This window comes from Hydra vulgaris, chromosome 14 (assembly GCF_038396675.1).
Source record: "Hydra vulgaris chromosome 14, alternate assembly HydraT2T_AEP".
In the NCBI taxonomy this organism is placed as follows: domain Eukaryota; kingdom Metazoa; phylum Cnidaria; class Hydrozoa; order Anthoathecata; family Hydridae; genus Hydra; species Hydra vulgaris.
Genome location: NC_088933.1, coordinates 5,010,092 through 5,022,430, shown reverse-complemented (window position 1 = coordinate 5,022,430; position 12,339 = coordinate 5,010,092). Strand labels below are relative to the sequence as shown.

At 25.7% G+C, this 12,339-nt stretch overlaps 1 long non-coding RNA gene across 2 annotated transcripts; it reads left to right on the top strand.

Annotated features, from left to right (window-relative positions):
- Positions 1–1,039: 1,039 nt before the first annotated feature.
- LOC124805871 (uncharacterized) lies at positions 1,040–4,481 on the top strand. 2 transcript variants are annotated; one of them, XR_010643449.1, is made up of 3 exons: positions 1,040–1,405; positions 1,904–2,045; positions 3,592–4,481. It is a non-coding gene; the product is annotated as an uncharacterized LOC124805871 (long non-coding RNA). The 2 variants fall into 2 exon arrangements; XR_010643448.1 differs by lacking the exon at positions 1,040–1,405 and having other exon boundaries at positions 1,414–2,045.
- Positions 4,482–12,339: the final 7,858 nt, after the last annotated feature.

Here is a 12,339-nt window from a genome sequence, read left to right as displayed (position 1 = left end):
TGCTCAGCTTTACCTGAATAAAAACTTAAGCAAAATTGTTAAAGTTTTTATTCACGTAAAGCTGACCAATTACTGAGTAAAAACAATTGCTCATTTTTGTTCACCCGGCCTGATGTCATTGACTTATTGTATATTTTATTTTTGCCTATTTTATTTAAGGCATTTTTAACCTTTCTTAATGACAAGAACATTCATTGTAGTTAAAGTGGTTTTCAAGATATAGCCGTTATTCGGTTTTTAGTTTAAATAATCAAGATAATTACGTAAAATATCTGGCCTGCAAGATAATTGATTAGATTGTTTAAAGGAAAAACACCAAAAATCTTACTTTGGACAACATGAAAGCTTTTAAATGTATTAAAAGCTTTAATACATTTTAAAAGATATTTTATATAATTTATAAAATTTTAAAATATCTTTTAAAATTTTATGCCATTTAATTTAATTTAATATATTTGCGATATAATATGAAATCCTAACTTAAGCCTTAACTTCAAGACCTGTGAGATCTCAAGCTCTTAAATCCTATTTTATGCTAGATGCTGGAATTATTTTAACTATTGCCAAGACATTTAGACAATAGAAAATTCCTCAAGCAAATAGAAGAAAATTCCTATCAGCATATAACGTTTTTTTTTTTTTACTTATTTTGTGGAGAACATTATAACTTTGAGTGAAAACAAACATTTTTTTAGGAAACTTATGGATTTAAACATTTTGTAACAGTTCTAGCTCTCTTGATATACAATCATGTTTGAATTAAAGACTTAATTTTTAACTTTATTTAAAATAGTTTGAAGCAGGAGTAGAAGTAGTTTTATAAAACAAAAACAAGTTTTCATTTATTTAATTTCATTTAAAACTTATGTTATATATTGTTTAAGATGAGATCTTTATAAAAAAAAACTACGTTGAGCAGGTGGTTTTGTGCATATTTTTTTCCTAATATTACGCTAGACTTGTATTATTTACCATGTATATTTTTGTTTCAATATATACTATTGTAAATTCAAACTTGTATACTTTTGTAATGAAAAGAAGTAAAAAATGAATAAATAAGAATACTGTTAAAAACCTGGAATACATACTGACCACATTATTAAGGCCACTTAAAGGTTTAATTGTTGAAAAGCAAAGAAGAATCTATGGATATTTTCGTTTTCAATTAATTAATCGACGTTAAATAACATCTTGGGTGAAAATAGTCGTGTAACGTAAAATTAAAGATTTTATCGTGATTAATTATTAGTTACGCCATTGAAAAAATTTTGCATTATATAAAATACGCGCTAAACACATGACACAACAAAGTTAATGGAAAGAATAAAAAAAGAGAAAGGAGAAAACATCAGTTTGTTTATTTGAGATTCCTTAAATTCTTTATCGAGCGACTAAACAAATTAAGGTTTTTTTTTACTTAATTTATATATTAATAGAAAAGCACTTTTGTTTTGTATTGTAATGGCGCTATTATTACAAAGAAAAAATATATTAAATTAATTCTTGTAAATTGCTACCTTATGCAACGAAAAATGAGCATAAAAATTTGAAAAGAACAGACTAAATGGAATGTTTTAGTCTCGTTTGGATCGATGATTTGCATTAATTACTTGAGTCAAGTCAAGTTATTTTGGTCAAGTGTAAAATAAAGCATATGAGTAAAATGTGAGAATTAAAAAAACCAACAAATTGCTGATTATGAATCTGAGTGAAAATTTTTTTTTACTTATCTAAAGAAAATTATAAATAAATTTTCTTCACTCGGCATATCAGAGAAAAATTAAACATTCAATAAAAAGAGATTAAAAAAATTAATAATTTAAACTATAATTAGCACTATTTCAAAAAGATAAAAAATGTATATAAAAAACAAACAACGCTGCATATTTCCAATTGTTTATAGATTGTAACCTAATATGTGAACAGATGTCATTTGATTGCCATGTGCAGTAAAAAATATTGATATTCAACATTCTGCAATTTATTTCCGAATCATTATCTTCATTTTTTGAAATTGTTTACTCTTTGAAATTAAGTGTAAAAGCGTAAGTTTTTTTATCTTTATTATTTGTAATTATTATATCTTTTATTATTTATCTATATAATGCTTTGTATTTAGACTATTATGATAAAATTTGTTTTTTTACATAAATTCGTCTATATATATATATATATATATATATATATATATATATATATATATATATATATATATATATATATATATATATATATATATATATATATATATATATATCTTACCATACATCTTTTGCACACTTTAGACTCATTTTCTTTTGTTGAAGAATTAAAACTGATTAGTTTAACATAAATTTATAGTTATATTTTATGTTGAAAGTTTATTTATAAGCATTCATTTTAAAGGAACCATCAACATAGCAACTGTTTGATACGCGTGTGTGCGCGTGTGTGTGTGTGTGTGTATAAAAAATTCAAAGGGGTATGTTATGGTGTTTTAAAAATATGTTTGTAATAGTAAATAATTGAGCAAGTTATAGTTATGTTATTCTGCATAAGTTACAAGTTAATTTAATTATCAAAATATTATAAAAAAATAGTTCAATATAAAATATTATATTATATATAAATATTATAATAAATTATTAGGTTTATGAAACATTTAATATAAAAAATTAGGAATTAAAAAAAAAAGTTCTTATATACTTCTCTTTTTTACAATTCTAATAAATATATGCTCGAAGTTGGGCGGGATGCGGCGAGATGCCATCCCGTCACTTTTTTGTAAAGTATAAATCATTCCGCCTCTTTTTTATAAATCCTTATATATAACAATGATTAGGCAGAATGGTGTTTTTAATTTAAAGAGTACCATCCCTTTACTTTTTTTTCTCCACTTCAAGTACTGTATATATATATATATATATATATATATATATATATATATATATATATATATATATATATATATATATATATATATATATATATATATATATATATATATATACATATATATATATATATATATATATATATATATATATATATATATATATATATATATATATATATATATATATATATGTATATATATATATATATATTATATATATAGTAATTAATTTAATTAAAAAAATACATTTTATAAATTTAATTAATTTTTATTTTAGTGATAATAGCAAAATGTCATAAAAATTAAACATTTAAAAATATTTCTTCTTAAAATTAGTTTATTTCTTATTTATAAGTTTTGAACTCCAACTGTTTCATTAGTGCTTCAAACACATAAGTGCTTTCGATCTCCAACTGTTTTATGAAACATATCAGCAACACATGTCGGCTTTATATTGAAAGAAAATTAATTTTTTTATTAAGTTATATAAATATTTATATTACTAAAGTTTAAGTTTTTTGTCATTCGGTTCCAGTGATTTTTAGCCAATATATATAAATGAAAAATTGACCAACAATTTTATAATTAAAAGTATAACTACAAAAGCATCAACAATGACGGACATCACATTTTTAAAACTCAAATAACAACGGTAATATTTAGCAGTAAAATTATCAATAGATTTCATAGTGTAAACATTTAAAAACTCTTTTTAGGCAGGTGGCAGTTTAGTCCAAATATATGTGAGTGTCATGATCTGATTATTTATATATATATAATAAAAAAACATTAATTACAATAACAATAACAACAACAACAACAACAAAGACAAAGTAAAGAAAAATGAATGAGGATTCGCTTCTAGTATTAAATTGCGTTGAAAACTTTTTGCCTGCATTCGGAACAAAGTTAAAAAATGTACGTGGAATTTTCAACCAACACGAAAAAGAAATTCCTGAAATTTGGATTCAACCTCCGACGCCAAAAAGTAAAAAAAACCATAGCTTACAAATTGATAAAATGCTGTCAAAATCATTTGAAAATTTTCAGAACGTTTTAAAACGACAATCCGATTTTTTTTCTATAAATGTCCTGCATGACAAGAAGAAAGCAAAAGGAGACGAAGAGATAAAAGTAGAGGAAGAAAAGCTTGTGAAGACTCGTTCCTTAGGATACTTAGGCGGAATGGACTACTTACAAGTACCTGGACATAAAAATCGACGTCACAGTATGCCATGCTTAAGTCAATTACCAAATCATAAGTTAAAACAATAATAAAATAACTTTTTTAATTTATACGTGTTCGGACTTATTATAGAAAAATTTTACTTGTTATAATAAATAAAGAATGATATCAAATAAAGAAATTGTTAAAAATACAGTTATTTTTGTTTTGCGTTTTTGTAATATCTTTGACGTTAAACATTGATGATGTTTCCACTGTTTGGAAAAATAAACTTATTAAAAAACTGAATGGTTTATTTCTGACAATGTTTAGAAGACAAAATAATATATAAAAAACGTTTTAGTTTTTTGTTTATTTACTGTTGTATTTTTTATTGATTGTTCTAATAAACTTTGAATTCAAATAAAATTTAATACTGGCCTCTTTGGTTTTTCTTTTTTGGGCCGTCATTTTTATAAAACCGAATGATTTTTGTAAATTGTTGCATTTGAACTGATTACCTTGAGCAAACAAAACAAGGCTTTATATATATATATTATATATATATATATATATATATATATATATATATATATATATATATATATATATATATATATATATATATATATATATATATATATATATATATATATATATATATATATATATATATATATATATATATATATATAAATGGTTTATATATAAAAAAAACTTTTATACATAAATATATAAAAGTTTTTTTTTCTTTTAAATGAGATAAAACTCAATAGGCAATAGGGAAGACTTGCGCTAGTTGGCAGTAGAGGTAAATTAATAAGCTGCTTTTAACATCAGCGTCTTTCATTAGAAAGTGCAAAAAATGAAACCTTTTCCATTTTTCTCTGATATATTAGGAGGATTTGCGCATGCGCAAAAAAGATTTTACTATATCTTTATTTCCATTTTAAGTTTAAAGAGATACGAAAAAGTTTATTAGATGGCGCTCATTTATTTGCTAAAAGAATTGGACTTTTTTTAAAATCAAAATAACATATTTGTTTAAATTTTAGTAATATTGATAAAAAAAATTTCCATAACAATTTTTTGTCTTTTTTTGAAGGGTTTTCTTTAAGTGGAAAAAATGACTTTCGTTTGCGCTAATTAAATAAAAAATTATTTCCTAATTACGAGTTTAGACAAACATTAAATTTTTTCTTTTAAATTGCAAAGGCTAATCAAAATAAAAGTTGTATTAATATCACTACCATTATTGCATTATAGGAATTGCCATTGAAAAAAGTGTGCTAACTTAATTAAGTTAGCACACTTTTTTATTAAAGTAAGCTTGCACTCCTTTTTTATTCAAAAGGTTAAGCTCTTTAAACCTTTTTTTTATAACGTATAACACAATTTGTTACTCAAATTCTTTTTACTCAATGCTTAATTTTATTATTTAAAAAAAATATATATCAAAGAGGCGACGGAACAAAAAGAGAGACAATTAGCCTGTCTCTTTAATATTATTAAATACTATAAAGAGAAAGGCTAGTTGTATTTAATTCCGTAGCCTCTTCGATATTTATTTTTGAAAAATATATTAGGGAATTAGAATGTTGACTCAATGCACAACAAAAGGTTGCTGAAAAGCTATTGAGTAAGAAACGCGGGCACATTTTCTATTTTAGACCAAAAAAGTAAAAAAAAATTTTTTTGCTATTTTTCTCTAATATGTTTATAAATTTTTTTTATCTGCCATCCTTAACACCTTAAGTGTTCATAACTTACCAATTTATTGGGTTTTTGATTAAAATTAACTGTTTTTTCTTAAGTCTTATTGTTCTTTTTAAAACCTAACTAAGGCATCACCTTGTCTGGAAGGGGTAAGTTGAGCAGCGTTGAAAAAAATAAATAAAATTGAACTATCGAACACAAAGAAACAACTTTTATGAGGAATAATAGAGCGGTACATTATATATATATATATATATATATATATATATATATATATATATATATATATATATATATATATATATATATATATATATATATATATATATATATATATTTAAAATTAGTAATTTTTTAAATCGAGCTTCAAAGTTCAAGATAGTTGTATAAAACTTTATTTTTACATTTTATGACACTTTCTTACAATTTTTTCTCTTTTTTTACTTAACGTCATTAAAGTGTATAAAATAAAAAGTCTATGTTTTTTTACTAACAGTATGAATGTGTAATAGGGTGTCCCAAAAACTTTTTTTTTTTTTTTACTTTTTTTTTTCTTCAGGATACCCTTCATTTTTTTTCCCATTCTCTGAAGTCCACTAAAGCTAGAAATCAACATAAAAAAAAATTCGTAGCCAGGAAGTGATAGCTGTAAAACTTGAAAAAATTGAGTTTTTCGAAAATTAATGTCCGTCAATCAATGTTCGATTAATATGTAATTAAATTTATTTTTATCTTTCATTTTGATTTTAATAAAGTTAATAATGATGCCTTAGTATAGAATAGTGCTATTATGACTTTTTAAAAGCATATTTTGGTTTTTAGAATTTGGCTCGGGCATGTTTAGGCAAAGTATATCGAGAGGATCGGAAACGATTAAGCTTACAAAAATGCGCGCTTTCTCGTAAGTCTTTTAGAAAAGACAAAACTGTCTTTGAATTTAATACATAAATACTTTTATTTTGCACAAATAAAAAACAACTTCATCAAATGGTTTTCACTCATCAAGTAAACACCTTTAAGAATTCCGGTATTATTAGATTTGTGCTCAAATGGTAAAGCTCTAATTTACATGCGTAAATTAGAGCTTTACCAAAAGCTCTAAATAACGCTCACCAAAAGGGTGTACCAGAAATATGTTTTATTTTTCCTTTTGAGGACATTTCTCAAGTTTTTGCAATTCTCTGAAGTCCACTGAGGCTGTTAATAACCAAAAAAGCAAAATCAGTTATCAAAAAGTGATTTTGTAAAATTTAAAAAAATTATATCTTTTGAAAATGAATGTTGTTTTGTTGTCAATGTTATTTAATTTCTTAGAACATTTTTCTCATTTTTTTTGTTTTTTTTAAACATTTATTGTTGAATAGTAAGGTGAATAATATTATTATTAGTGTAATGCATGCTTTTATTTCATATGAATTTTGGGTTTTTGTAACTGGCTTGATTACACTTATTTATAAATATTTTAAGAGGCTCATAACTATTCTTAAGCTTACAAAACCGTGTGCATTCTCGAAGACCTTGTGGTCAAGAAAAAAATCATCTATACTTATAAATAAATATTTTTGTTTTGCAAAGCAATAACCTCATTAAATGGTTTTCATACATCAAATAAACACCAACTAAAATTTCAGTATTCTGCTCATAAACATGATTTAAAGTAACACACAACAAAATGCTTATCATACGCCTAATTTTTAAACATAACCTGAGCCTTATATGTTTATAAACGTATAATTCTCTTATAAAAAAACATGTCACATGCCAATTTAAGTCATCTTCGGTCAATTAAAAAGTTCAGTTTTGTGGCTAACATTGGTTGTCCTGTCAAAATAGACGCAAATGAAGAAAAAAAGAGGAAGACACTAATACTAGAAAGCTAATGTTTCCTATAAAGTATTCAATCAACCAGCTGTCATGGGCAGCTGATTGATAGAACATTTTAACCAGCTTCTCAGCATTGGAAAAACCTCAGATATACAATTTTATAAAAGACTATCATAAAATTCTTTACATCACTGCTTTTAACACTCCAACACTGAAGTACTTTTACAGAGTTTTTACCATCTTCACAACCTTCCCTGTTGTGATTTGTCTGCAGGCAACACATGTTGGAGGTACACATTTCTCATTTTATTTAGGATCTTATTGATGAGAAAATAAAATGGCCTAGGAAAGCACTAAACATAAGATTATATAAAAGCTGGTCAGTCAGAACTAGGTGAATAAGACGGAGCACATCAGGTTTAATTAGAATGGGTAACAAGTTAGGTTGTCTTTAAAAAATATTAAAAAGGAGGCCCTAAAGTTCGAGAGTTATTTGACTAATAGGAAGCAGTATATAGTTTATGATGAAGGAAAAACTAATTATGAGACAATTACATGTGGTGTTCCTCAAGGATCAATTTTAGGGCCACTTCTGTTTCTTCTTTATATAAACGATTTAAATAAATTTTCTAACATTTTAAATACAATTTTATTTGCAGATGATACCAGCTTGTTTTATTCCAATAAAGATATCAATATATTATTCCAAACATTAAACAAAGAACTAGACAAACTAACCCAATGGTTTAAATCAAACAAGTTATCTTTAAATATTACTAAAACAAAATACACTTTATTCCATCGCCTACATAAAAAATCAGATATTCCCTTAGAACTTCCGGACCTTTTTATTGACAATCAATTAATAAAGAGAGAGCTATCAATAAAGTTTTTAGGCGTGTTTCTAGACGAAAATGTAACCTGGAGGGAACATATAGGTGTAGTTGAAGATAAAATATCAAAAAATTTAGGTATAATGTACAAAGCAAAGCAGTTATTACATCGATCTTGTTTTAAAAACATTTACTTTTCTTTTATTCATTGCTACTTAAGTTATGCGAACATTGCTTGGTGTAGCACTAACGCGACGAAAATAAAAAAATTGCTTAGCAAACAAAAACAGGCTATAAGGATAATTTCAAACGTAGATCGCTTCTCACACACACAAACACTATTTAATCAACTCAATATCCTAAATGTATATAAACTAAACCTCTATCAAGTTCTTATTTTCATGTTCAAACTTGATAAAAATATATTACCAATCTTATTTTATTCAATTTTTGAAAAAATAAACCACATATACCCTACTAGATTTTCAAAATACAACTACATTCAATCCAAAACTTATTATTCCGCTACTAAATTTTCTATTGTAAACCGAGGACCAAAGTTGTGGAACATAATATTAAATAATGAAATGAAAACTAATTATTCTCTAGACCAATTCAAAACAAAACTTAAGCAATTACTTTTGTTAACTGAAAATGATTTAAATTTTTTCAAATAAAACTTCTTTATATTAGAAATCAATAATTAATAGTTAATTAATTACTTTAGATTATTAATACATAATTAATCAATAATTGTACATATATTTTTATCATTTTAAATGTTAACCTTCTTTTTGAGAAATTTATTTTTTATTTTTGCGTTATTTATTAATCTTTTACTTTTATTTTACACTGTTTATTTGCTTTTACTTAATTGGCAATGAAAAGTATTATAAATATAATTAAATAAGTTAAACTATAAAATACTCTACCAATAAAATGTTTTTATATAAAATCATATCTTCTTATTTTTCAAACCAATTCTTAAATGCTATTTTTGTCATTTAATATTTTAATAAATTTTGTTTCTTTTATTTTACAAAGCAATTGTTATATCTTATTTTTTTTAAAACTATAAATTTTTAACGATATGCGATATATTTAAATTTTCTTTTATAATATATCAGAGATATATACATTGAAACTATATTTTATTGTCAAACTATATTTTGTCTAGTAATGACGCATTTTTTGGGACTTAATGACAAGACTAAATTTGTCTTCTTCTAGCCCCGGTCATGTAATTATTTTTTTATTAGTTACAACTGTAAATTTTTTTTTATCGGCAAAGTGTAAATAAAATAAAAAAAAAGTTCCTCAAGAAGCCATTGACTACAGAGATATTTAACACGGGGACTACAAGAAGCTATGTGAACTCGTTGTCTTTTAACTCTTAGGAGATCACCACTATTTTATTTTCCTCAATCTGGAGCCTTCCACTAATAGTTAAATTACATTATCAACCGCTTTTTTTTTTTGTGGAGGAGGTGGGGGGGAGTACATTTTAGAGTCTTTTTGAAAATATTAATAATGATTCATTCCTTTGTAATAATACAAAGGTGTTTGGTAAATGCATCATACTTGCTTTACTATAGGATGACTAGGAATGTAGCCTAGTTGATGAATCAGGAAAAAAAAAGATAATAACAGCTCATTTTAATTTGTCTGAGCAGTTTCATATGGGGAAACCAAAGCTACCAGTTGTTAGCGGGTTAGCGGAGCTTACTAAGCAGGGTTCCAATAGGTTGTGGCTCTTACTGAGAGGAGCTTACTGAGCTAATAGGAGCTTATTGAGCTGGTAGGATAGCTGAGATTCATGTTGGGGAGTTGAAATGGCGGATAAAGCGAAACGAGTGTTAAACATTTTACATATTTAAAAGGTTTCTGAAGCAAATTAATTGTACCAATGGCTGCGCAGAAAAGATTATGCTATTGGCCCAGAACTTTGTTAGAGACAGCTTATTGGGTAACACAATAAAGAACCTCATACTGGTCGCCAGATAATAACTTCTTAAACAAGAAATAAATATTTTTAAGAGACTTTCATTTTTCACAAAAAAATTGCTTTCTAGATTAGCTAATTTCTAGTTAAAATTTATCAAACTATTTTCTTAAAATTTTTTAAAAACGAAAAAGAACAAATTTTGAATTTTTATTATAAATAATATTGAGATTTCTTTACCAAATTAAAATTAACTAAGATCTAGTCTAACAAAAATAGTCTAAACTACTAACAATAGCATAACATTTAAAAAAAGGCTCAATAGAGGTACAAATCAAATGTCACAAACAAATATTTAACAGTATCTCTTGTGTTTTCTGCTAAAAAAGTGAAACGTGTATGACTAACTCGTGCAGTTTTGCTTTCTTTGTTTCTGGCTTCAATAGCAGTCTCAGTCAAAGAACCTATTGGTTTGGTACTGGTATTGGTTTGGTATTGGAAGATACTTAAAATACCTAATAAAAGAAGCATTATGAACCATATGCTTATTTTCCGACGATTGATGATTTTTACAAGGTTTATTAAATTATTTTTGAAAAAACACTATAAATAAGAATCAAAATTATTTGATGCTTTTTTAAATGATATCTTGATATCGTTAATGTTTCTGCAAAGCTTTTTTGTTTTTTTCATTTTTCTTTATTAATAGCCCAGTACTTTTCAATAACTCTCAATTCTGGGCAGTTTGGAGGATTTTCTGTTTTAGGCACAAATTTCACATTATTCTTTTTATACCATTCCATAGCTAGTTTACAATAATGAATTGAAGCTAAATCAGGCCAGAACACAGGTCTGTTATTGTGTGATTTAATGAGAGGTAAAAGGCGTTTTTGTGAACATTCTTTAACATATATTTGACCAAAAAGTGTGGACTGCGAAATCTAAGGTGCTGATTTTTTGCCACAACTGCAAATAGCTTGCCAAATCAAAGCTTTTTTAGCGAACTTGTCATATTTGTGTATTTAAATTTCTTATCTGCTTTTCCTCTATATTTGGCAATATAATAAACAGCACCAGGAATTTGTTGATGATCTTACTTGATATTAGTTTCATCGTCTTCAATAATACAGAAATTTTTAGAAACAAAATTGTCATACAACTTTCTGCCGTGAGTTCTTGCACTTTTTTGTTGAGTTTCAGAACGGTTGGGTACTTTTTGTGCTTTGAAAGAATGAAAACCATGTTTGTTTCTAACTTTTGCAACAAAACTATGAGGAAATCCATATATTTTTGCGGGTTCCCTTAGTGAAAGGCATGGGTTATTCCTAAAACTGTTAACCAGTTTTCCAACTAGTTTTATATCTTTAAAACCTTCCTTTCTTCCACCACCAGATTTGCGTTTGATCGATTTTGTTTGAGAAAAACGTTGAATAACACGACAAACGGTGTAAGGATGTATTTGAAAAAAAATGACGTGCTTATTCTTTCACATTTATTTCATGTGCACGCTTTAAGTATAGAAATAGTAGATTTGGTAAAGACCCGTTTTTTATGGGTCCGGAAAGCTATAATATATATATATAAAGAAAAAAGTATAGAAAAGGTCAGTGTCAAATAGGCTTACAAAAACCCGTGTTTTTACGGGTCAGATCAGCTTGTTCTTTTTATAAGCGTTACGGTCTTTGCTAGTAATTGTAAAATAAATTCTTTCTTTGATGGTATTGAGATATTTTTAATTGAGTATTGAGAGTTAAAGTTCTCTATCTTGCGGAAAAATTCGTGTAAAGTACTAGACTGGTGAGCGTTTATATCGTTTGATGTAGTATTGTACTAAAATAATACAAAACTCTTGTCCGTTGAAAGGTGCTCAATATTCAGGAAATTTATTTTGATTATATATAAATTTCAAAACAGTGCGGTTTATATTTAAAAACAAAAAAGAAAAAACTAAAAGTTAAACGTTAAAATTACAATTAGAATTACG